This window comes from Gymnogyps californianus, chromosome 15 (genome assembly GCF_018139145.2).
Source record: "Gymnogyps californianus isolate 813 chromosome 15, ASM1813914v2, whole genome shotgun sequence".
NCBI lineage: Eukaryota > Metazoa > Chordata > Aves > Accipitriformes > Cathartidae > Gymnogyps > Gymnogyps californianus.
Window position 1 is genome coordinate 16,554,810 of NC_059485.1, and position 26,565 is coordinate 16,581,374.

At 49.5% G+C, this 26,565-nt stretch overlaps 1 protein-coding gene across 1 annotated transcript in view; it reads right to left on the reverse strand.

The window, feature by feature from the left end:
- RHBDF1 (rhomboid 5 homolog 1) overlaps window positions 1–14,052 on the reverse strand; it is a 38,370-nt gene extending 24,318 nt beyond the window's left edge. The window contains exon 1 of the mRNA XM_050905872.1: window positions 13,995–14,052. The gene's annotated coding sequence lies outside the window, so the exon portion shown is untranslated. The remainder of the gene's footprint in view (window positions 1–13,994) is intronic.
- Window positions 14,053–26,565: the final 12,513 nt, after the last annotated feature.

Here is a 26,565-nt window from a genome sequence, read left to right on the forward strand (position 1 = left end):
TCAGTCACACAAGCTGGGCTGGCTGCCAGGAGCGCCGTGCTCAGCTGAGCCGGGACGACAGAAAGGGAGGACTCAGCTGTAGGTGGATGAAGGTTGGGTTTCAGCAAATACCACAGGCCCCCAAAAGTCTGGGAATTCATGATCTAGCCTGTACAGACATGCCCTTTGTACATGCACCCCGGTCCTGTGTGCACAGACGCAGTGCCGCACATTAGAGGGACACAATTCCTTCCTTCCCTCTACCCCTAGCCGCAGGGGTGACTAAATGCATCTGTTCTAACATCCTATAAGATGAGAATAGTGAAAGTATTAGGGGAACTCCCGCCTGCTCTTGGTAAGGGTAAATCTGCTATAAAACAGCTTTCAGTCTTGCATACAAAATGGGCAAACTTGTCTTCATAGTGAGGTCAGAAAGCAAAGCAGATTTCTCACACCCGAAAAACTCCCTTGGTGCAATGCAAAGAGCTCCAGCATTTACCCAGGAGGAACACAAATGCCAGGTCTTCCTGAGATGCTCTAATCAGAGACCAGCCAAGAGGGACAGAGCCACCGCTCTGGCATGACCAAACACAACCTATTTCACACATGCCCCTCATGACACAACTCAAGAGCCTTCTTTCTGTGCCTTCAAGGGCAAATTCAGAGCCTCTGAACTGGCAACTCTTCTTTTTCCAGCATCTCTTCAATGAGCAGACATCATTCGACTTCCTTCCTGTCCACCTACAGAGCTGCCTTTGTGAGCAGGTGCTTCGGGTGTAAAGCATACAAACACGTGTAAGATTTGCAGCTTTATCAAACAGCGAGGCCAAGCCAGGAAGGCAGTGAATGAATCACTCCTGTATTGCCCAAAAGCTGCCGCAACAACGCTGCGCTCCGTGAAAGACTTTCCAATGAAATCTGTTTTCAGTCCCTATTCCTAAATTGCTACAGACAGGGATGTCCATGTATCCATCACGCTGGCTTCATTGCGACCGTTGCAGACTAGTGCACGGCGATCTCCAGCAGCGTGCACACATGCCACATGCAAAGAACAGGACAGAGCACGCACACACCTTATGATTACCCCCAAAGTTGACTCAACTTTGTACTTTAGGCAAGAAGATGATCTCAAGATGAAATTCACATAGCTGACAGAGCAATGGACTGCTTTCTCCCAAGTTCAGCAGTTAAAGAGTTCTTTAAATAGCAAAGCATCAAAATGCATATATAACAATTGTGTAAGTGCACTCAGTATTTAAAAACCAAGTGAGTTTCAAGGGTGACTGCAAAGAGAGTACTTAACTCAGGAGTGAATTCTTCTACCAGTTTGACCTTTTTTACTCACTAAAATGTTCATTTCCCAATAAAAGAGTGCAGTGAAAGCAAAGCTGTTCAGCATTCCCAACTACATGTGTGCATTTGGAGTGCCCAAGAATAAAGCCTACAAACACGTAAGATGAAACTTGCAGCCCCTAGCAGGGCCTGATTCTCTGCACACTGTGAATACACGGCCACAGCACAGGGCAGCCAACTGCCTCTGAGCCAGGGCACAAAAGAGACTGGGGTACGGACACAAGAGGCAGGTCTCCAGGAGGTTAACGGTGAGACTGAATGTGGATCCAGCTGTATACATAGATGTATAGACTAGCTGTACATAGATGTATAGCTGTGTACACAGATGTACAGCTGGGTGGTTGAATGTAGTCTTTGCAAGGCAGGTAACACCCCTTATTACACCTGGTCCTCACTCAAAGTGCTGCAGTCACTAATTTCTGCCTCAGCACTGCACTAAAAGCACATGCTGAGTTTCACACTAACCCCTTGATTATTTTTAGGGGTTAGTGTTTCAGGATACAGTGTCCATGTATTTGATCGCGCCAATGGGCTTTGTTTCAAAGTTGACTGCATTGACACGTATTTCGTTTGAATGGTCCCATATCCTCAATCCCAATTTCTCAGCACTGTCCTCACAAGTGTTTTCAAGAGGTCACTGACAGCAGCAGGATAGGAACATACACAGCACAGCCATGCCAGGTCAGGCCAAGTGTCCGTCTAAAGCCAGTATCTCATTTCCAACAGAGAATGCCTGGCAATGAGTACAGAGTACAGGATCATTCAACAGTCATATCTCCCAGGACAGAGTCATGGCATGTGCTATGAATAACTCAGAGGTTTCTTGTGCCAGAGATGTCTTTGCATTTAATGGTTCTGTATCCATCTCCATATCCATCCAATGATTTTTCTTCCAGAATTTATCCAACTCATTTTTTAATCTAAGCAAACTTTTCATACTCATAACTGCAGGTGACAAAGAGCTCCACAGCTGAAACACGTGCTGTGTGACAAGCCATCTTCTTCAGTTTGTCTCTAAACCTGCCATTTCCTCGGTTCACTTGATGCCCCGTAGTTCTTGGGCTAGAAGAGTGAACAGCTTTTCCTTATCCTCTTTCTCCATGCCAATCCTGACTTTACAGATCTCTCCCATGCCCTTCCTACCATCCTCTCTTCCCACAAACACAGTGGGATCCACATCCAGCTGCTCAGTCCTTGGACAGGAGCTGTCCCAGACCTCTCACATGTGCTTGTGGTTTGCAGCATCTCCCAAAGTCCAGAAAATGCTTCACCAACCTAGACATCAGCTAAATATCTTCATCATCCTGGGTAGGTAGAAATGTTCATGCTTTCAAGCTTTTGTGAACAGCCATTGGGGCGTGAAACTCAACTTTTGTAAACTGTCAAGATAGTGATTCCAACAAGTAGCATCAAGAGCGAAGCCTCCGCTATTACCAAAACCATGTAAGAGCCCTTGGAGATGCGGGTAAGGATACTGTCTGAAGAGACTGGGAAGAGGTGGAATGGCCCAATACCTGCCTGGACTTCTTCTCCCAGTGCTGGCACAGTCCCAGTTCTGGTGCCACCACCTGCACTGCTAGTCAGCTCAGAAGCTGTTCCCTCAGCATCACAAAACTGAGGAATCTGGAAATACAAACTCTTCTCCAGCACACAGGCTGAACGCATAGCATTTGCAAATCTAGCTTCTTCTAACTGATCAGCTGCATGTACAACTGTGTTAGCAGCACAAAAATGGTTAATAAAGTTCATTTCAATTAAAATAAACAAACAAAAGAAAAAACTTGCATATTGCAGATACTCTGGGAAAGTCATCTTCAAAAGCTCCATGCCAAAGGAAGGTCACAATACCAGAACAAAAGCCAAATCCACGGCGCTGTGCGTCAGGCTAAGAGGGAGAGTGCATTAAATTCCAAAGTTGGCACATGACCAAGAAAAGCTGCTTAGTAAAATCCACCGACCCAAACAGAGAAGGAAAAGCCTTGTACAGAAGCCTGAGCATGCTCCTAAAACTGACAGGCATCTCAAATACATTCAGAGATTTGCACAGTCATTTCAAAGACACACCATCCTTCCATTTAAACACACAACTGAAGCTATTCCCATGTTGATTTTTTTTCTTCCAAAATTTCCATTTTACCAGCATTCCCATTTAAAATAAAGCTGTTTTTTTTCCCAAAAGCATTCCAAATAAAAAAACAAAACAAAAAACCAACTTCATTCAACCCTATCACACAAGCACACATCATCTGCTTTTTCCAACAACACTGCTCCTCTCCAGCACAGCGTGTGCATGTTCTTACAGACACCCCCAGGAGGTAACAGACACCGGGGCTATTCCGCTGCAATCCGATCACCACGTCCCATGGTCAGCCTCCAGCTGTTTTTCTCCATTTTTCAAACCCCCATCGCTGCAACAGCTGTATTGGCAGTGTCTGCTATGCAGAGTCCCAGGCAAGTCCCGTGTACCTGAAGGGGTCTGCCCATGCAGCTATTCTGGTTGAGGCACACCGGCAGGCATCCGGGTAGAGAGACAGCAAAGAAATGGGGATCCTAAATGTTTTCTCCAGACAGAGTGAGCCAGGGGAGACAGCGGGCTGCTGGCTGTGCCTCTCTCTCCGGGAGGATTTCTGCTGGCACAGCAGGGAAAAGGCAGGAAGCCCAAGGAGAAGAGGAGCAGTGGGGTTTCAGTCTCGTGGCTGCCAATAAAACCATCTAGCATGGATCAGACCCAACAAGTTACAAACAATATCTCAAATACCACGCGCGAGCCAGACCTTTAAAACAAGCCAGATGGAAGGGCTGAGGGCAAGCAGGGACGGGGAAGGTGGAACAGGCCTGTGACCCTGCACTCTTGGGGAAAGCTGTCAAGGCCCCAGCAACACCCAGGCTTCGGCTGAGACCACCACCATGTCCCACGCTAAGAAAGTACCTCGGGAAATGAAACACGGCCATCAGCACTGCCCTGGCAGCGGCTCTGTGCAGGGCTCTCTCCTGCCTTCCCGACCCTTGCTGCCGAGCTCAGAGGAGATGCTGTAAGGCTTTGCAGACCCACAGGCTGCCAAGAGGAAGCTGGGGTCTGAGCAATCCAGGCACCTCTGAGCACAAGCCTGGCAGCAAGCTAGGCAGACACACCGCCCTTTTAGCCCTGCACAGCAGGGAGCTGGCAGGACTACCATTCCCACACACTACCCACTGCCTCTCTCACTGCCCTCTGCCATGCACAAGCTCTGCTTGAGTGCTGGTAGAGACTGATGCCGCCTACAACAGCCTACACCAAATCACGCAGGCAACAGTTCCCCAAGGCCCTGCCTTCCACCTGCAAGCAAGCCAATCTGACAGCTAGCTGCTGCCCAAAGAGCAGTCTTGCCTTACTCCAGTGAGCCCCTTCAAGGTGTTTTACCAGCACAAAACTAACCCTAGTACATTATTTCCTGTTGATGTGGCATCCTGAAGGGGCTCAGACAATTTCAGATAAGCTCTGTGCAACCTGAGAGAAGAAGAGTAGGACCACCCTATTCAGTGATAGCTCAGCATGACAGCAGCTTAGCTGAAACATCAAGCTATAGCCCAAGCCTTTGTCCCCTGCCTATGTGAAACAGCACTCCTCCATCCCCAGCCTAGCAGAGCAGTGCTCGGGGAACAGCATTTGCCCTCGCCAACACGCGTGTAGCACAGTGAGCCCCTGCACTCTCCTCTGGAGAGCGACCAGACAGGAGGACTGGGCAATAGACAACCTCTTACTAAAAGACATAGCTTTTCTGCAGGCCAGCGTGGCACACTGGAAAGGCCTGTCCCTAACCAAACTGTCTTTTAAACTTTATGTCAAAGTAGAACCTGGAAGAAATGGATCTGGGGTGGCGAAAGCCTTTGCGTGAGCTCCGATGGAACAGAGGCCTTTGCCTTGTAGAGAGTGAATTAAAAGGCACACAGTCTTCCTCCTGAGAGTTTTCTTTTCAGCCAGTGCTCTAGAAAGAGCTAGAAAGGAGCTACACACTTGAGCAGGTGGCCATAAAACCAGCATGCAAGTAGATGATGGAAAAGCAGCACGCAAGCACCGCCACAGAGCTGTGCCAGCAGGAACCCACCAAGGTGGGGTGAATGCTATGGGGAAGGTCTTTAACTTCTGCGGCTACCCAAGCAAGCAAGGCAGCGCTGAGGGATCTCACTGTGAACCACTTAATTAGCTGAGAAATACCAGTGGAAACTTCCTGGCTTGGAAGGGGCCAGGCAGACCCCTAGACAGGAAATGGGAAGCTACATTAGGAAAAACCCAAGGGTTTGGATTTCATGCAAAGCCCTGTAGAATGATACTGGTGTGCAAGAGGCACACCAAGAGTGCAAAGCTTCAACCGGGACCCACAGAACTTGGAGAAGGTTCAGCTATATACAGAGTCAGAGGGTTTTAACTATAGGTAATAAAAACATCTGCCAGTGAAGTCTGAATGTATGTGAGCCAATCCCACGATCAGGAAAGCAGATCTGATGTCCCTTTCAGCAACTGATTTTCTTGATTTTCAGAAAAAGATGCGGGTCATGATGGAAATCAACCATAAATGAGCTCCTACTGGAACACCAGCATTAAAAGCTTTCAAAGCAGCTTCACATGGGACCTGAAGGGTATCCAGGTCTGGTGCCCTCATATAGAAGAGACAGGAAAAACAGGGAGCTCAAAAAACTCTTCTGATTCCTGTTAGTCCCCAGATCTGTAGTTGAACTTCTCCAAATACAGGTTAAAAGATAACCCCCAACTGCAACCTGCAAACACACAGGCAACAGACTCTGATCTTCGAGGTCCTTTTGTTGCAGCAGACAAAAGGCAGAATAGTAACAAGAACACAGAAGCCAACACTCAAAATTCAAGCTATAAAGGTGTCACAGCCACTTGAAAGAGATGCAAGCCAACAGAAGAAGCAGTGCCCCCAGCCCTCTGTGTTGCGCCCCTCCTCGTGCTGGCACGAGCATCCCTGCAGCTGTTGGGTGATCCACACTGGGAACCGACTCACATTAGCTCAGCAAAGAAAACGGTTTGTTCCAGCCCAAGCTCCTTCCCTGATCCAAGTCACCACATGGCTCCACAAACACTTGTGCCAGCAGAAGGAAAAGGGAAGAAGCAGGAACAAAAAGAGCAGCTGGAGCCAGACAACTGGACTGCTTCTCAAGTCAGCACAGTTTAAAGCGATCGTGAAAACATGGCCAAAAACTCACACTTGTAGCACTGTGGGAAGCTAACAATTATCACTAGGGAGGTGGTGGGTTCTGCATCTCTTGAGGCTTAAATAATCTTCTGAGAAGTGCCCTCAGTGCAGGTGTTGAGTGCAGCAGGAATAAAATACTATTATATCACCAGAGGCAGAGCGAACTTTTGGTGGGGTCATTAGATGGGAAAACATCCAAACCATCCACAGATTTCTCTAGAGCTGACAGCCAAGCCTCACGCATGGGCAGTTTCCATAGAAGGGTTCCCAAGGGATGAGTTTCCCCTGCTCACCTATGGCCTGTGGCACCCACAAAGCAACTAGGTGGAAGGGAACCAAGTAGAGCAGACTGGGCAGAGGAGCTGCCTTTTCCACCTCCTAAGCACGTGTGACCCAGATGACAGAAGCAGGTTCACAGCACTAGCCACCATGCCTGTACATCAGAGCCCACACAGGGCCCGGGCAATGAGCAACCAGCATCCAACTCCACCTTCTAGAGTAAACCCAACACAGAGCCATCTACAACCTACCTAGATACCAGCAAGCGGAACAGTCTAAGCATAAAACATAACCAACAAAGAGGGGGAAGCAGTGGAAAACCTTCTGGAGTACTTTGGCATCTTCATCCTGTTTGCGTTTCTCCATGAACACACGCTGCAGCTTTGCACAGGGAACACCAGCCTGCCACCACATGCAATAGCCATATTTCCAGCAGCCACATCCTAATACTCTGGTCATAGCACCCCACTTACAGGCTACATCTGGGCATGGACTGGTGACAATACCTGCTAATAGCTCCAGTGACAGTACATTAAGCATAGGGGGCAAGAAGCCAGCACTGACCAGCACTCCCATTCCTTAGGGAAGCTGGTAGAGTCAGCACTGCCTGGTTCTCAAAAGGAGCTGTTTCCACCCAGAGATCTATTACCAGCTACCAGATGGCTGATGCATCTCAGCATGCCTACGCAGGAAGCCAGGATACTACCGCCGGTCCAGTGTCACAGTGAATGTAGCCAGAATGGATAACAAGTATAATCACATTAACAACTCAAATGTTAACAATTTCAGTTATAAACAACTGACTGCCAGCACTGGAAGTGTATCCAGAGGAAGGATCATCTATGCAAGCCTTGTTCTTGCACCCTATTCAAAGGTAACCACAACTGCCTGTTGGGCTAGCAGTGCCTGTGCTGAGCCGGCAGAGCCCTTCGCTCTGGGGTCCTCAGCAGCCTCAAAGCACAGTTGTCTCAGTACTCTGCCTGGGTCTACACGTTCTTCAGCTCCTCGTTAACAAAGAAGCAGGAAAGAGTGATCACAGAAACTATTTTAGTACACATTTAACTCACTGCAACAATTCAATGGGGCTCCAGAAGACCCTGTTCCGGATTTGTTTTCTTTACTAGTGAAATAGATGCACAGTAAAGTACTGGCTGATCCACAAGTACCACGGACACAGTCATTGCCTCAATTATACAGCAAGGTAAGATTCACAAAAATGCTTTTGTCAGTGCAGCCATGACCCCACATTAGAAAACAAGACAAAAGCAACAAAATCCTACCACTGTATTTTAACAAAGGTATCATTTTTCATTGAAATTCTGCCTTTGTAAGTTTTTTCTACCAGCTCTCATATTCATCACAACTACCGTAAGGGTTCAGGACACAAGGAAAGCTAGGAACACAGCACTGGTGTGACTCTCAAGACAGCAGTAAACACTGGCTCTGGTTGCTTTTGGAATAGCTGCCGCCCGTGCACTCTACCTCAAGAGCAATTTTCTTGGTAAAGTAATGCCTCTTGGTGATTACAACATTGTTCATTTAGAAAATACGACATCAATAAACAATTGATGGAAAAGCAACTGCCAAAATTAGCAACCTCCCCTAAAAAGATCACAATACCCCAAACCAAAAATTATGTTAGACCAAAAGCCACCCAACCTCTATGGCAAAGACTCTCGGTACTAAAAGCAGCTAAGAATCACTGTTTGTTGTGCTAAATAAAAATGCCTCACTGGCAAATGAGATCAAAACTGCCACAAATGACAACATTTCCTATGGAAAGTTACATAAAACCACGCTGAATAGCAATCTAAAAAAATCTTAGAGGAAATAACAATAACAAACACTGGAGCCACCAGAAGACAGACTTTACATTCAGGAAGGATGGAAGCCGCAGCATCTGAGCCATTCAGGCCAGCTTTCTTTGTATGTTCCTTTGAAATTCAGAGCATCCTCACTCACCATCACACACCTGGTTTCTCCAACATGACCATAGTTCTGTTCACCTGGATACAAGTGAGAGAACAAGCCTGCATCCACCAGCAATGCCCACAGCAATGAGGCCCAATGGAGATCCTTCAAAGGAACAATTAAATAGCCAAGGACTCGGAGGAGAGCTGGTTTGGCTGGAGCTGCTCTTCCTAAGCATTAGCTGATTTAGCTAGGGACATAGGAGAGCTAGCCTGCCACTCTGATGCTCTCATTTCTACTCTTGCTAGTGCTCGACAGCCGGCCACACACCATCTCCTACTTTGTCTAATTGGAAAGCAGTTGCAGGAAGAGCTTGTCTTGCTCTGCAGGTGTGTGTACACATGTGTATGTTCATGTGTGCCCAATGCACCAACTCATTTATAATGCAATTAGAAATCATCATAATTCTAACTTTGGTTTAGCAAAAAAAGTTAAAAATCTACGTGAACCATACTTCTTCAATCTGAGTGAATGGCACATTCTCTCTCGCTGTTCTCCGTGAAATTACAGTCCCAGAGCAGTGAGAGAAAAGGAAGGTACGCTCACACTTTTTGGCAAAACAACTCACAGCCTGCTGTCTTCTACAGTTCACTTTAAAGCACTGGGCTTTGAATTCAAGCGGCAGAGAAACGTACCTCCCATGTGCTGATTGCTACAGGGCAGTAACTCCTGAAATACGGAAGCCGTATTCGTCAACTCAGCTGTCTGAGCTCTCAAGATTTTAAAATTCAAGCTCTTATAACTTTCACTGAGTCAAAGCCAAGTAAGTGCCAGACCTGTAGAACAGTGAAAGCAGCGTCCTGCACAGCTTCAGGATGACCTCATACGGATTGTTCCTTTTTAAAGAAAAAAACCTTCAAAGCAGGGATTGCTGCTGACCAGCAGAGCAAGGGGCTGTCTCTCAGTGAAGTGGAAACAGGAAGGGGAGGAGGCGGCAAAGGTAGGCTTTCCAGAAAAGGCAAGATCAGGCATGTCTTGATATCTCTTCTCGCCCTGGGAAGGCTGTACTGTGCCAGGGAAGTATTTTGCAATGATACTTCTTACTTCACTGAGAAGAAATTACATTTCCTTTCATAATCACTGTGTTTTAGAGATGCTCTGATTACTAAGGCAAGGTCTGTTTGTTGCTAAAGGCCCCAGAATTTGAGAACGTATCTGCTGCTCAGGTCTATATCGCAATAGTTCTAACATCTCTATGGTATGCAAAAAGTAGCTTTAATTATATTTGAAACAAATGGTTTATCTACATAGTTGAAGAGTGCACCCAAAGGAAATTTCAGCAAGAACAAGCCTTATATCAATTTGACATTCGCTGTCTCTGCAGCAAACAGAGCACACAACCAATGAAACTTGCAGTCTACATACAGCTTTAGGAGATGTAACAGTTAACATGAAGAATAAGCTCTCCCCCTTCACCAAGTAGCAAACAGCCACTGTTTGTTATTCAAAAGGATTTGACCATAGTTTGGATGATTTGTTCAAAAACCCAGCTACTAATTTGCCCGTTGTGGCATCGTCCCAACACACATTAAAAAAAACCCACTTCCTCATTCCTACAGCAGCATGGACTGAAACGAGTATGAGAGATGTGATCTTAAGTGGGCTTCAACCAGTCCTGGACAGCAGCTAGATGAGCAGGACTAAAAAAAAAGGAGCAAGCAATCGGAAACCCCTTAAGTTCAACTAACAAGGACATGACAATAGGCAATCTCAGCACAGACACGATTTCCACTGCTCCCTGTGGAAACCTCACTCTCTCAGGGTTGCCCCTAGACCTTCCCAATGGCACAGTCAAGCCTGCCTGTGAAAAAAGAGAGATTGGCAGGCAAGCCGTGCCTGCCCCACACTGTATTGGGGTGAGGGTCTCTACAACTCCGTGGGAGCAGGCCTGGATGGCAAGAGCACGCATCACACACCAAATCAGTTTGGGGTTCTTTGAGGACACAGAAACAGAGCTGCCAGCGTGACCATGGGAAACGCTGTCCAATAGATCCGTTTCCTTCCAAGGTTAAATCTTGCCTGTTGCCTCCCTAATCTCTTGGGACTAATAGCTGCAGGGCTAGCATTGTCCCTTCTAAATATTTTTCTATTACTTGCATGGTCGGTGCTGACATCAGAGGGGAGTCACTGGACACTAGCCAAGTAAGCAACACGTCCTGATGTCCATTCAGTTCAACTGGTTTGTCTGCTAGTTCTGAAGGAGGCAAAAAATAAACAAAACAAAAAAACAAAAAAAAATCCCCAAAACAACCAACCACAAAGCTAAAAAAAACCTCACCACTGGGAAGACAACTACCTGCATAACCCTGGACACCAGGGCTTCCCCTCCTCTGAAGAAAGAAACCATCTTCACTCTATTTTCCAGCAGCACTGGGACATTTTACCCATGACACAGACACAAGTCGCACTAAATTGAGGTTGCAGCACCCACAGCGCACATTGAGACATTGTTACGCTCTCAGCAGAGAGGATGCAACACAGCTCTCTGAGCAGCCAGGCAACACATACATTGTGCGGGTACTTAAAACTACAACAGGTACATACCCAGCAGCAGGGAGCCAATCTTACAATAACAGTGTGAGATCTGCACATTTCATATCCGTTTCATTCCAACTAGATGATGATAAAGTTAGACTTGGAGCCCAGCACCCCTTCACCTGAAAAGAAAGGAAACTAATCCATGTCTGAGCTCAGGGAAAACGTTAAGGAAGGAACCCATCCTCGAGTTTTAAGTATTTCTACTGAAATAGATCATATACCAGTGACAGGCAGGTGGCTGCAGGAACAGCAATTAATAGAAGTGTCACGTTGGGTCACAATTAATGCTGGAACCTCCGAGAAGGGCGCGTGGCCTCCACCGGATGCCAAAGCCTCCAGAGATAACTAAGGAAGAAAGGCAGCAACCACAAAGAAAGAATCTTATCAAAGACACTTCTGCTGGATAAAAACTCCGGACATACAGATAGAGAAACATCAGGATCTTCAGCTCACAGCCAGTCCCACTCAGCAGGCAGCATCCCCAGCAGCACACGGGGTGCTCTGCCAACCTTTTTGCTGGATGCACTGAATGGAAGAGGAAAACAATCCAGAACTCCTGGTCATGTTGCCCATCTCAGGCCTTCAGCACTAACCAGGCTGTGTTTGCACTGCAGAGAGATCCGACACACTGAATGGAATCAAATCTTTACTAATTATATCTGAGCATGTGGGCTCTGTGCCCAGAATAAACTGTCCTATCATGCCACACTCAGCAGACCCTGCTTTCAGGGGAACGTGCTGGGACTTGCTGGCTACTCTCCGGGGCTGGATTCCAGAGGAACAGGACTGATGACCCCAAAAGGAATTCCTATTCCTGCCTCGCGACCTTGCTCAGCCACAGCCTCGTTGCAGTCCTGGCCACGAAAGTGAAACAAGCCATCTGCCAAGTCCAGTGACAAGGTGCTGGCCCTCTTCGAGGGACGTAACTCCTGACTGAAGTGACACGTCAGGGCCACGCGCTCTCAGCACCAAGCCAGGGGAAGGGTGAGTTTGCTGGAGAAGAGGTGCCTGCTCTGCTCTGCAGGCAAGCAGCGCTCTCCGCATCCAAAGCTCGTCACCCTGGCTGAAGCCTACCCAGCACAGAGCAAGACATTCCTGAGACCGGGGCCAGCCCATGGCTTTCCCCAGAACCTGAAAAGCCAGTTTGTAGGCAGATCTCTTGCAAGTGTATTGCTTTAAAAAAAAAAAAAAAAGAAAAGAAAAAAAAGAGGCCTGTCATGGGAAGTCCCAGAGCAGAACTAGTTTTGTGGGAGTTGCTTTCACGCTGCACAGCATTAACCTCCTTTCATGGGAACGCACAGAAGCAGGCACACCGCTGACACATGACCACACGTGAGAGCCACTGCCTTCCAGGGGGGCTCAGGACCGATGAGCGCAGAGACCATAACGAAGCTCGTTCCCCTGTTCCAAATCTGCAGCACCTCTTGGGATGCTGGCAGGGTCCCAGCTCAAGAATGGCGCAGGCTCCCCATGAGCCTGCACACAGACAGTGGGGACCTGGGCTGCCCAGTGGTAGTCAGGAGGATCTAAGGACACAAGAGGGATGCAGCAGGAAGGAGGGATGATAGCCATTATTAGAGCAACAGAGAGTTTAAAAAAAAAAGGCAGACAAGCTTTCAGGCACACAAGGTCTTTCGTAAAGTCCTTTTAACAATCAAACTCAAAGGAAGGAAGTATCTGAAAGTTCATCTGTTTCTTCCAACTATATCAACCGATCTAACACGAGTTATCGCCTCCTCTTGCAAACCCTGCACCACCGAGATAGAAGAGATGGAGAGTAACATATATCCATGCACTGGAGTGGAAATCCAATTCTCCTTCCAAGGGTCTGCTCCCCAGCTTGTCCCAAGTGGGCCCTTTTTACCCCTGTGGTCACGGCACAAGGCAGCTACTTGTCTTTGCTGCTCTATCAGCATTACTGCAGTTAACACCCTGTGCTCCTTCCTTGTCCCATGCTTCATTCAGAAGCGCCTTCAGCTTTGCTGCCTTGTCCCTTCCCGTTACGTGTGACTATTTTTTCCTTTACTGCAGAATGCACAGCTTTCTTCCCAGAGGAAATTAGCAGCCATGGGGACAAAAACAGGAAGAAAGGAAACAACTTTCTGCTCGCTCCGAGACCCGGCCTGGAGACATCCCTGACCTGTGCACCCACCACGAAGCCAACCTGCAAGAGAATCAACAGCCAGAACCAAGTCGTGCACAAGGAGAGGCACCGGATAAAACTCATTTACCGCTCACCTCTCCTGAGTTAAATGAGAGAAAAGGACAAGTCAAAACACACACAAGGGGCACTTTGTCACAGCAGGGCTAGCTGTGTCTGCATGCTACAACGGGGGAAAGGACAGGTTGCTCTCTGAGGAGCCCGAAAGGACTCAGCACTGAGGGTGCAATCCTGCAAAAGCTTTACTCAGGCTCACGTTGGGCTGCTGTGATCCCCTGCTTCTTGCCAGCAGCACACAGTGTGAAAAGTCAGTTCAGGGACTCGATCCAGAGGAAAACTAACTTTTACATGTAAAAAGCGGTGTTTTCCACCAGATCAGCTCACAAAGTGGGTGCCAAAACACCGGTGCCAGCATCAGGGGAGGGGTGGGTGGGAATGCGCAGCAAGAGATGGGGGTGGAGGGGCCTTTCAGCTCCAGCGTGGACTTGGATCAGCTGAAACCAGCCATGAACACGCACCTTCACCTACGGCCGAAAGCACCAGGGTCACCAAGCTCCCGACGTCCAAAGAACCAGGGACAAGCCGGACCCCGACAACGCAAGATCACACAGGTCCAACGCTGCTACTTCACTGACAGGGCCGGGCTCCCACCTCAAGCACCGGGACAGGAGCGAAGGCCACCCCCGCTGCACCTCACCTCACGGGGTGGGCGACGGTTACCCGGGGGGGGGGGGGGGGGGGGAAGCATTTTCTGAGGGCTTCTCCCTGCTGACACGGGTCGGGGCCGGCACCTGCCTCCGGCTCCGCGGTCGCCACCTCAGGGCGCCGGCCTTACCCCGCTGTCCGCCGAGGGCCGCTCCCTGCCCGGCTGAGGCGGCGCGCTCCGCGCCGCCTCAGCCGGGCAGGGAACGGCCCTCGGCGGACAGCGGGGCTGCCCCTCACGGTCGGGCCGCCAGCAGGGGCTGCCGAGCCGCGGCTGAGGCGGCCGGGCCGCGGGACGGGACGGAGCCCGCAACTCACGTGCGCTCCGTGCCTCCGGAGCAGCCTCCACCCGGTTTCCCCCCCCTCCCGCCCCGCTCCGCTCCCAAATCCCCGGCCCCCCGGCCCCGCACTCACCGTGAAGGCGGGTGAAGCGCAGCGGCGAGCCGCCGCTCGGGTCGGGCCGCCCCCCAGTGCGGCTTAAGGGACCGGCGCCGCCGAGCTCGGCCCGCGTAGGGCGCGGAGACTCCTCCCCCGTGCCAGGGGCCGGCCGGCCGGGCACGCCATTCACAGCCGCGGCATGCAAATGGGAGACGGGAACCAAGCCGGGTTCGGCGGCGTGAGTCCCGCCGGGGAGCTGCCAGCGCCCGGGGCCGCGGGACGACGCATCCCGCCGCCCTGACTCACGGTGTAGGAATGCGCCGCGCCGGGCGGAAGCCACCGGCCCGCCCGCGGCCCCCGCAGCGCGGCCCCCGTGGCCCCGGCCTGGAGCCCCCGCCTCCCCGCCGCGGTTTTAGGGTCCGCCTCGGGGGTGGGCATCGCCCTTCAGGCCTGCAGTCGCCGACCCCCAGCCCAGTGGCGGTGACGGTGTTTAGCTCCAGGTCCCGTGAGCCCCGGGCCCGCGGGGTGCTCCCGCGGCTGCTGGAAGCTCTGCTGCCCCGGAGCACCCGGCTCCAACAGCAGCCGTGCCCGGGGGGAGCTGGGGTGATCCCCGTGTGGGGAGCCCCGGGGCCGGGATTCACTCTCGGCATTGCTGGCAGGCAAGCTCAGCGGAGGGGACAGGCACAGCTGAGTCGCCAGGCCCCGGCCAGGCCTCCCCCGGCCCCGTTGCCACCCACAGGGAGCCCTCTGCTGAGTCTCTCACAGGGGTGGCCTGCGCTGCCCTCGCACAGAACAGCTAACGCTTGGCTGGGTTGCTCCCAGTCACCTCACTCTTTCTTGCTGTTTCACTGTCCTTTACCTGCTCCTTGCCTCATTCCCACCCCACACTTTGTCCTGTGTTTCCCATCAAGCTCTTCACACCTCCTCCTCCAGCCATGTGGTTAGCATATCATCCCTTCCCTAAGCTGTTTCTTTCCTCCCAGCTTAAACATTTTCCCCTTCTGGATGGCACCCTCCCACCTCAATTGCTCAGCCGTCCTCGCCTTTGTCCTGGGATTGTTGCCGAAGATTTTTCCATCCGTCCTCTCCCGAGCATCGGTCAGCATGTATTGCTCACACAGAGGTTTGCTAGAGCTCCAGCAAGGCCTGCAGCATGCACATCCCTCTTCAGCAGGTCCCCAACCCACAGCTGCAGATGTTTTTAATATTAGTAATAACTGGGGGGGTGCATATTCCTTGCCACCTTACTGCGTCTTCCCCGCTGACCTGCATGCGAGAGCGATTAAGACGAGCGGGAGAGATGCTGTTGCAGGGGCCGGCGCTCCCTGTGAAGGGTGAGCTCATCGGTACCGCACCCACCCCTGCGCGTGCCCACACACGGCAACGGCATCCATGCTTCGAAGGCAGCCCCCCAGAGAGCCCTGCTAACTACATTGTGTCTCGTTAGCTAATGAGCAAACACAGATCAGCCTCAGCTAGTCCTGGCCAAGGTGGAAACCAAATTGCACGCAGAACCCTGACCGTCCGCAAACCTCCACAAAGCTTAACAGCCACAAATTATTTTCAGATGTTTCTATCACAGAAACAAGGAAAAGAAGTGTCCAGTAACATAACAGAGCAGAGATGAACTCGCAGGGCCCTTCAGCATCTCCCAGGAGGAACGCTCTGGAGCCGGAGTGTGACTTTGACCCACCCCTGCTCTTTCTTAGCCTCCTGCCAACAGTACGTGCATTTTGCAAGAAAAACAAAGCTCTGTCACTGAAACATGATTTCTTGCTCCTGTATAACACTCTTGCAGACAGCACTGCCAACCCCATCCCACAAGCTCTCGTTCCCCCAGTGGTTCCCTGCCCAGCCCCCCTGGGTCTGTGGGGTGGGATTCTTTTACCCAACTGCAGGCGTCTGCACTTAGTCAGATAAAATCTACCCTCTTGGTCAAGACTACGCCCTCCTTGCTCCCATCGCCACCCAGGGTGTTTCTCCTTCAGTGCACTGAGTCCTATCAGTGTAAAATACATGGAATAGGGTGACTTAAGGCCAGCTTCTGACTGCTGCTCTCTCAAGCATGAGCTGGTGCACGGCAGCACTTTGGTGTTGAGGACCCACCAGTCGTGGTCCGGAGCAGGTCATCCAGCCCAACAGCCTTGTTTGTCTTCTCCCTCATGAATGCTTGCAGGGAGTACTTCTGTTTGAAACCTGGCCTCTGAGGACCAGCTGAAGAAGAGCTCTCTTCTGGTGCTTGTTATGTTTAATGTGAACATGTGATTACATGAATTTGCTTCGCTCTTCTCTGCTGGAAACTGGAATTTCCTCCCTTCTGCTTGAAACCCATGAGAAACTGTGATCTTGCCACAAGAGATGGTTAAGACCCAATGAAACAGATATCCATCAGCATGTGAAGTGCAGCACTTTTACTGCTGCAGCTCAGTTAAACTGCTCCTTCAAAGCCAGGTGAGCCACATGCCTGCCCACTTCCAGCCAGGCACTGGTGGGTCTGCATCAGTCAGGAGTGGTGCAGAACGGCCCATGGGTACTTCACACATTTGTTCAATACCTCGTCTTCATCAGCACCCCACGGTTCTCCCTCCTGCATGCACATTTGTATGCAATGCTCCTTAGAGCACTGATCCTGTGTCATCAAGTATTAAATCAGGCTGCACTGTATATTGATTGTACATCCGAGTAGGCAAATGGTGGTGTTGGCATGTGTTTATGGCCACGGCTGGACATGTGGCACCAGGGAGCCGTGCAATGCTCCAAGCCAGCGCAGCCCCTTTTCCCTTACCTTCTTACAGCCTGTGTGTGTTGCCTAACAGTTATGTGAGGACAGCTGGGACACACCAGGAGCACACAGGTCTATTTTTATCTGGATCGCTGGTTATCTAGACAGATGATTTGATTTTGACCTGCTTTGCTCAGGGTTTAGGCCAAGAAAGCATCCCAGTATCTGGCAAGCACAGCGGCGAGCATCAGATTGCAGCCTTTGCGGGGAAAGCAGAGCTCCCCTTGCCTTCTGGAAATACACGGGCTTTGCAGTGCCTCCTGTGCTGACATGAAGCAGCGGCATAGCCCTGGCATCTGTCCTAGCAAACAGGGAAGAGGTCCAGAAAGGCCTGGGATTTCTTCTGGGGAGGATTAATAACACAGAAACCCAAGCAAAGTCCCACGGAGTTTCAAATGCAGGTGGCCTGGCCAGGAGCCAGAGAGGGAACTGCCAGGAGTGAGAGGATGGGGATTCCCCTTGGGGAATGCATTTCCTGGGTGGATCGAAGATCACCTGCATCCCCTTGTTGGGGAACAAACCAGGTTCCTGGGTACCAGCAGCAGGGCAGGTTTTCATCCCCAGCCCCGTGTGTGGGGGCAGATCCTGTGGACAGGAGAAGTGGGGTTGGTACTGTGGGATCTGTTCACCAGAGCTGATAGAGAAATTGTCTCCTCTTCTTCCTTGCTACCCTGCAGCTCCTGTGTATGCAGCTGGCATTGCTGCTTTCTACCCCAGCCTCACGCCAGGAAGAGCAGCACTAGCTGCTCTGAGCACCCAGCCCCAGCAGTGCCCTTTCTCCTGCCCCATGGGTGCTAACGGCCCATTGATCTGGAGTGTCGGCACAAAATGCTTGGAGTACAGATGCCTCTTCTCCAGATCGGATGCCAGGCTAAGAATGGTGCTGCTGACCTGCAAAAAAAATATTGACACTGTTTGGAGTGTAAATGAAATACCTTTTGCTTTCAGAAGAAAAAAAAAAAAGACTCTACTAACAAGCAGTTATGTTGCAACTTGAATTTCTTATAATCCACTCAATTTACATTAAGTTCAAAAACCTAACACTGGGCAGAAAGTCTTTTGAAGCCTCTGTCACCCTCAGGCACCAGCAGACATTGCAGACATTATTATGCAGGATCACACAGTGGCAAGGAGGGACGCAGAGGTGACTTCAGCCTGGCAATTTCGTGCGCCTGGCGAGGCGCTGGATGTGCTGCAGGCTGAGCTGGCAGCAGGCCTGCAGGGCTGCACACAGAGCAGGGACCAGGTGTTAAGCCAGGACTTAAAGCCCAATGAAGAGGCCCAAAAATAAAAACAAGCCCCACCGACCTAGTCCATAGCTCATTCAGCCCAAACCAGGACGGATAATTCACTTCACAGGCGTGTTCAGCGACTCCATGTGGGGCTGGGGACCAAAACCAGGGGACGAGGTGGGAGAGGAGCCAAAATGCTGAGGATCTGGGAAGGTGGTGGTACCCCAGACAGCGCACAGCCACAGGAGCTGCTGCCCAGCAGAGCACGAGGAAATCACATCAAAACTCAACCCCTTCATTTTCTGCCCAGATTAATTGCAATTGATCATTCCTAGCTCTAGCCGCAGAGAATGTGTGTGTTTGCGGTGCCAGGAGGAGGTGGAGGAGTGGAAATAACATAAAACTAGGATTTCATGGCCAGCCCTTACAGAAGTATTTATTTTCAACTGTATTTCACCCAGAAAATCCATTTGGATCAAAATGGCAGTTTTCATTTTGGTCAACCCATTGGGGGAATTGATCCAAAAAAAAAAAAAAAAAAAGGGAAAAAAGCATGTGTAAAGAAGGCTATTATTTCCAAAATACTTAGGAAATGTCACTTAGCAAAATAGCTTCCTTCTCCCCAGTTTACTCCAACAAAAAAAGGAGCTTTTAACATATATATAAACTTATACATAGATGTATGTTTCATATGGAAGGAATAAAAATGTCATGGAAGAAGTAAGATGAAACTCCCAAAATATCTGTTATGTAGCCTGAAAGACTCTTATCATTTTCCAATCCACTATTGGCAAGAGATGAAATAATATTGCTTCAGAATTTCAAAACTAGACAGATTTATTTTCAAGAGGCACATGAGGACTCTTATAAAGCAGTCAAATACGGAGCGTAGTCGCCAAGCGTGTGATCAAACCTTGCTATCAGAATGCAGGCATGGAATTCCAATTGCGCAAATTACCTTTTAGTTGGTGATTGGTAATTCTGGGGTGCCTGAGTTTTGAACGGTGACTTGCATTTAAATGTCCAACTTCTGCTAATGCGGAATGGATGCCAGAAGGGAAAGATGAGCCACAAGGAGCGTGAGCTCTGTGGCCAGTAGTTGAGTGTCATGGTGGTGTTTGGGGTCCTTGCTTGCCCCCCTGCCAGGGCCGGTTAGCAGCCACGGGTGTCAAACTTGCTTCCAGTACTAAGAGTTACTCATGTTGATGAAGAAGAGGTGTACAAGAAGTAGGAACACAGCACATCAGCTTGACAGATGCCAAAGAAGCCTGTCCCCAAAGCTCTGCGAGAAATGACATCAGGTGGACAAGCAAGGTTTGGTAGCCTGCAGCCAGTAAGTGCATCCCTCCAGGCTAGCCCAGGTGGCTTCTAACCTGCTGCTGGGGACAAGCCTTGAAGGAGAACATTCAAAATTGGCAATAATGAGTGATCTAGTTCAGTTCAGAACAGAGAGTGTCACAGAAAGGGACTCAAACCCAGCATTAGCCACAATGAAGTTCACCATCTCATAAGTTCCCATATTAACTAAAAGGGAATTGAATTAAAAAAAAAAAAAAAAAGATTTCTAGTTCAGTTACTCATAAATGAACTGAAGGAGTTCATAAAAGAGCTGGTGTTGGTCTGTCGGAAATAAACTACATTTTTGAAGAAAGAGCAGAGATATGCTATCTTGATGTAAAAATATGAACTCAGTAATTGGAGAAAAAAAAAATTCAGTTACTGACAACAACCTTGTAAAGAACTTGCTCAGCTAAAATAACAGGCCTTTGTGCAAATCCAGTAAATCTTTACACAAATCTTTAAGAATAGTTTTGGCATAGGCAAGTAAAAGACAAAGAAAGAGGCTGAAATTTCAAAGTAAAATCCACTCTCCCTGATCAGTAGCATAGATCCACTCTCCAGCAACAAATAATTTAACGATGTCATACTGTAGTTAGTTAGGCTTAAGGAACAATAATATTTAATGTAAAAACTATTTTAAACAATCTAATTTCATGGGTTCTGGTCTAAACTTTGTCGGTCCCCCTGTGCTGCCCGGTAAATGAGAAAAGGTACGGCTGGAAAGGTGGCTCTTCTTCCCAGTCTGTCACTGCTTTGCTGGTTTGGTCCTTCTGCGCTATTCCTGATTTTTCAGGTTGAAACAGGAGCCAAGGAAGAGGAAGGGGTTACCATCTTCCAAAGCTTTTATGAGCTCTGTTTCTGGCATGTCTAGAGTGCGGCCTTGCCGCTGAGTTTTGAAGACCTCCAAGGATGGAGGTCCCACCACCTCTCTGGGTCCTGTCCCAGGGCTGCATCGCTCTCACAGGAAAGAGCCTCGTCTTTGTGTGCAGCCGGTTTCCCTTGTCACTGCTGTGGCCTCATGCCCTTGCAGGGTCCCTGTAGCCCCCACGGGCCGTGCCAGGTGGGTTTCAATCCCCTCCACCTCGTCTTCCAGGGTGAGCAAAGCTGCTCTCTCAGCTTCTCCTCCCCAGCCCTGGCCATCCCAGTGGCCCTTCACTGGGCTCTCCAGTTTCTCTGCCTCTCCTCTCTACTGAGGATCCAAAATGGGATGCCACAATGCATGTACACTGACACACTGGTGCTATGCAAACAGGAACAGAAGGATTATTTGTGATTAAACCCCATCAGCAGTGAGCCTACAAACATCTGTCAAAACATGCCGAGCTGTAAAGACTCCCTGTTTTCCAGCAGACTTTTTGGTGCAGGAACTAAAGAAGCTGCTGCTGACTTTAAACGAGGAAGCACTGGTGGAGCTGTCTCTGTCTTTCCAGACCTTCTGCAGGACATGGTAGAAAGAGGAAGCTGCAGCAAAGTTTTTAACCAATATTCTCTTTATGCTTGTCATAAGGTGCCAAACCAGGGGAAGGCAAGAAAGGAATGAAACCCAAGAAGAAAGCAACTGTTAATCTTGACTCCCACCCAAGACCCCTGCATGTATTACATTTTATTACAAGCATTTCTTACAAAAAGTCTACACTTGGAGCAAATGATCCCAGTGGAGCAATACGGTTTAGCACTAGCCAACCTACAAATATGTGCCTTGCTTGTTTTTCTTTTTTCCTGGCACGTGAAGCATTTTGAAATCATCTGGAGCTTCCTACTGTTTCAGGACTTGTGAGGTCCCAAAGCCAGTCATTCAGAAAACTCCTAAGTCACTCTTTGGAAAACTTTTGGGTATATGAGTCACCAAGCTGTCCTCTCAGAGCCTCGGCTAAGGCAGACTCTCTACCCCAGAGACCTGTTCCCTCTTTTACTGGACGTGACAATTGCGCCAGTGAATATGGTCAAAGCTTCAACTAGACAGAAAGCAGAAGGCCAGCTTCCCGAAGGATTTGATAAAACAGAGCGTGTCTTCATTCCAGATTGCTACAAAGCCCCTGGATTTCAAGTTGTCCACAAAAGAAAGATCTGTACAAAATATCTAAGCCTTTCCAAAAAAAAAACCCGCAAATGTTTGGACACAGTCCATTTTTAATGTAACGTACAGAAACTTCTCAAAAACTGTGTGGGGAATTGTTTCAGAAAAGGGCAAAACCTTCCAAACTGCTTGCTTCCAAAACCCCTCCGAGCCCTGTGGAGGAGACGGACAGATGTTTTGCTGGAGTCCCAGTCACTGCAGGGCGCACGCGATCATCCGGGAAAGGGCAGATCTGGAGCTTTGCTGCCTCAGTCCCATTCCTCCTGGAGCAGACGGGCTGCAGCGAGAGAGACCAGCTGGACAGGCTCGTCGCTGGGCTGTGCATCTTCCCTGGAGTGGGGTCTCTTCTGCGCTCCGAAATCCACACTTTGGATTGCAGCCCTTAGTGCCAGCAAGAGAAAGAAGCTGCTCACTGTCTCGTTCCTATTCTCCCCTGAATAAAGCCTCGCAGGAAAGGGAAGGGATCATTTCATTTCTTAAAGGGCAGCTGACTCCCCTCTAAATGGCCACATTCTTGTCCCTCTCGCAGAGTGCGGCTGGTGCCAAACTTGGTCACAAAGGCGTATTCACGGCTTTTTCCTTCCTACACATTCAGGAGTTGAAAGCCAGTTTGGTACAAACTCCCCAAAATGACTTATTCAGCAGCTGCTCGCCAGCTTCCTGTTTGCAGAGCGGCAGGGCTGGAGCCAGGGCACGAGCCCCGACACCACACACGCTGCCGTGGGGAGACCCTGCTCCTCCGGCAGTCCCCGAGCCTGGCAGCATATCAACCATACTGATGGGGCTCGGCTTGGGCAAAGATCCCATCACCAGGCTGGCCTTTTCACCTCTGCTTTTGGTTTCATCACCAAATTTGCTTTTTCTCGAGGTCGCTGGTCCCTGGGACGTGTTCCAGCTGTAATGAGGATCTTTTCCCCAGTAAAGAATTCCTGCTCTCTCCAAGGGAATGGAGCAAATACTCAGCCTCAAGCTACTGAGCATTGAGGGCAGCCAGCTCCTACCCTTGCCAACAGCCATGGAAGCGATTATCCTCCCTGGGATCAAGACACTCAATGTCTTGTCTAAAAACCTACAGGAAGACATTGGGGGAACAGGGACAAAGCTGCCCTTCAGCTCTTAGGTTCATTTATAGCAGGGAAATCAGGCAAAATGGACAAACTTTGCTCAACACAATGCCACCTTCATACTGTCACCCACAGATCCTTCCTGGTATGCTCTCAGCTCCATCACGCTTTGGGGAAGTGTAGGAAAGACCAGGGCATAGGACTGTCCAGGTGCTTTTCAGCTGGGAGCTGAACTCCCAGGGGTGGTTTGGGGTGGCAGGATCTCTCTGCTAGGGACATCATAGGTTTACCAAGGAGAAGAAACCCCCGGGTCTGTGCAAGTTCACGGAGAAAACAGTGTCTGCTGTGAGGGGGTCAGTGGTGGCTCCTGGTTGCAGGGGGAGGTGATCAGGATGTTTTCTCAAGGCCGGCCTTTGGTTATGTGGTTTCTTCACCATCTGTGGCTGCAGCATGACTGCCAGCAGTATGGTTTCTCCTCTCGGCCTCCTACATGGCGCTTTGCCGGAAAACGCCCCTGTAGTGTCTGCAATCCCTGTGGCCATGCTTGCTGCTCAGCTCCCAGGGAGGAACCGAGAACATCTTCATGTCCACGATGTCTCCATGACTTGCCTCGTACAAGAGACAGCCTTCCCATGAGCATTCCACAACCTATGGGGAAGGATCCCTGTGCTAACGGATATAGGCATATTTCTTCCACAGTGCCACCATCATTTCAACTCAAGTGTTATAACTGAGCAAACTGGGTCTTCATGGCCTTTCCCACCAGGCTGGTGGTACGAGACAACAGGATTCCGCTCCAGTGGCCCCATGCTCTTTCACAGTTGCACACACCACACTGGTAGGCTCAGACTGTCCTCAACTGGAATTATTTAATCAGCAACGTGCTGATATGCTGACCACCAAAACTGCCTAATGACCGCACAGATGATCATTTGTGGCAGGTCAGTGGCAAATGAGCTCAGATGTGGTTTCCTGGCAGCAAGGGGACCCTTTCTGTTCACTGAGCGTTTGCTCTTTCAGCTGTGGCTATTTGTACATGAACAAAAGTGTTCACACCTGACCCTGGCTGCAGGCCATAAACATTGCCTTATTGCAGCAGTGACGGTGGCGGAGGAGCCTGGGGCTGCGGCCACCTGCACTGGGCTCCCCGCACCGGCCATGGGAGCGGGACAGCCGTCCGACCGCACGGCTGCATCACGCTCTGGCACGGTGTGCTCCTGAGACGAGGGTCAGAGGTGCCGCTGGCAGGAGCAGCAAGCGCTGCCGAGGGTGGATTATGGCAGGAATGTGGAAGGATTTGACAGCTCAGACACCAGAGATGAAGGACATGGGCGCTGCAGGCAGGGAGCCAAAGCATGTCGGTGCTTACATCTCCTGGACCAGGCCTCCTGCCCTGGGAGAGGGGAGCCATCCCAACCTTGTTAGTTTGGAAAGTGTGGATCCCTCCTTTCTGGAAATGAGCCTATCCCCACCATCATCCTTTCCATGTGGTTGCTGTGGAGAGAACAAATGTTTTTGTGCCTTTACTGAGTTGAAGTTTGGATCTAGATGCAACTGGAGTTGATTAGCAAAGGTGACTTGATATCTTGCTCGGTGGATCCACAGGGTAATGCTCTGAGTCCCAGGTCTGCACACATCCTTTGGGCTCATTGCATCGGCCCCATTGGCATTTGAACAGTGGCATGGCTGGGACCTGCAGGAGGGATTCCAGGCTACTGGAAAAGAGGTCCTTGACCAGACACATCTCCAGCATAAGGCAGCTCTTCAGCCTGGGTGCTGAGCTGAGATTCGCTTTCAGCATCTTACGCACTGATCATATATAACCCACTGGCTCATATACAGGCTGTGCTATTCACAGGGACTGCTGGTGCTGATTCTAAATGGACATTTCCAAGGAAAAACGCCTTTGGAAATGTAAACTCTTAGCAATCCCCAGAAGGATCAAACCTGAACATTTAAATCTCTCCAGGAGAGGCATTTGAAAGACAGGAGGGTGCCAGCACAGCGCTGGGCATACCAGCAACCAGGGAAGACAGAGAGACCGTGGCATCCAGTGCTGCTGACTCAAACTCAGTGATCACAAATAATATAATTTTGTTGCATATCATCACACCAAAGGAGCCAGCATGGTAGGTGAGTGCTGTTGCAAGCGAGGCCAGTTTTCCACAGTATGTGCTGTATTCTTACAGCCACTGATTCAGCTAAAAGGATGTTCCGCCCTGGGGCTGGGCAATTACATATTTAGCAGCTAGAGTTATATGTCCATAAATATCTTTGTGGTAACCTTTCTCATTGCATCTGGGAAGAGCCCAAACAGGAAATCTCAGGTAGAAATGGGAAACAAAACCTCATAATTTGAGTCATCAATCATATGGTAAAGTTAGGAGAGGAGTTAGCCTGAGTACAAAGGAGCTTGTCTCTGGCAGAGCTTCTTGAAATAGAAGCAGCAATTTCTTCTGGTTTCCTGGAAATCTTGTATTTGAGCTTGCTCTTAATTTTCCTGCTGGAAAAGGAATAAAATCTGACCTACTTTTGAGCAAAAGAGCCATTGGGATCAGACTCCCAAAATAGGCCTGGGCATAGATGCTTCCTTGGTGCCTGCTGAAGCTGGTTGTTTGATGCAATGAGATAATGCTTCTCTGGAAGAATTTCAAACAAAGAGTTTCTGTAACCAAGGCTTCAAATAAAATTATCTGCCTTGTTGTTTAGGGCTAAAGAGTCCATCTTAATATTGAAAGGCAGTTGTGTTTTCTGTCTAGAGCTTGAGTTTTGTCATAAATTTAAAAAAAGCATGACCCTGGTAACCAAACTGATGAGGAGCCACTGCTCAAAGTGAAGTCAGACTCTGAAATCAGCCCTCACAAACAGTTGTTTTTCTGGCCTTTTGAAAATAACTCTTTTCAGATGTGTGATTGGGAATTTGCCAGGCCGCTCCAGATATTCCCCCAGAGGTCCAGATGGTACCAGAAGACATGGAAAATAAGTATGTCATTCTTAAATAAGATTATTGACACTCAGCCTTGCTGTAAAGTACTCTCATTGTATTAGTGTAGTTTGAGTGCATGACCCATAGGTCTATAGTTCTTTGCAAACAGAGGGTGTTGTGCTAAGCAGGAGGCACTCGTGCGGGGTTGCATGTGTCCATGGGGTTGAACATAGCCAGGTCCCCAAGCAGTCCAGTCTCACTAGAGGAGATGAGAAGCATCTTCTAAACCAGCACCGTGATTTTCTTTAGCTCTTACAGCTAAAGCACTGTTAGAATGAAAATCCAATCAGCCACACAGCAAACAGCGACTCCCTGCCTCAGCCTCTCAGCCGGGTAATCCTGAGAGCTGCCCTGTGAACCAAAATGCTTGAAATCTGCTGTCTGCTTTGGGTGAGGAATTCCAGAGAAGGGGGTTTGGAAAAATTTGCCATTCGGTTTCACAATGAGGACCAGATTTTCAAGAATTCCTACTGAAAGGAAATTCCAACACATTTGGAAACTAATTTTGGAAAACAGAAATGTTTCCA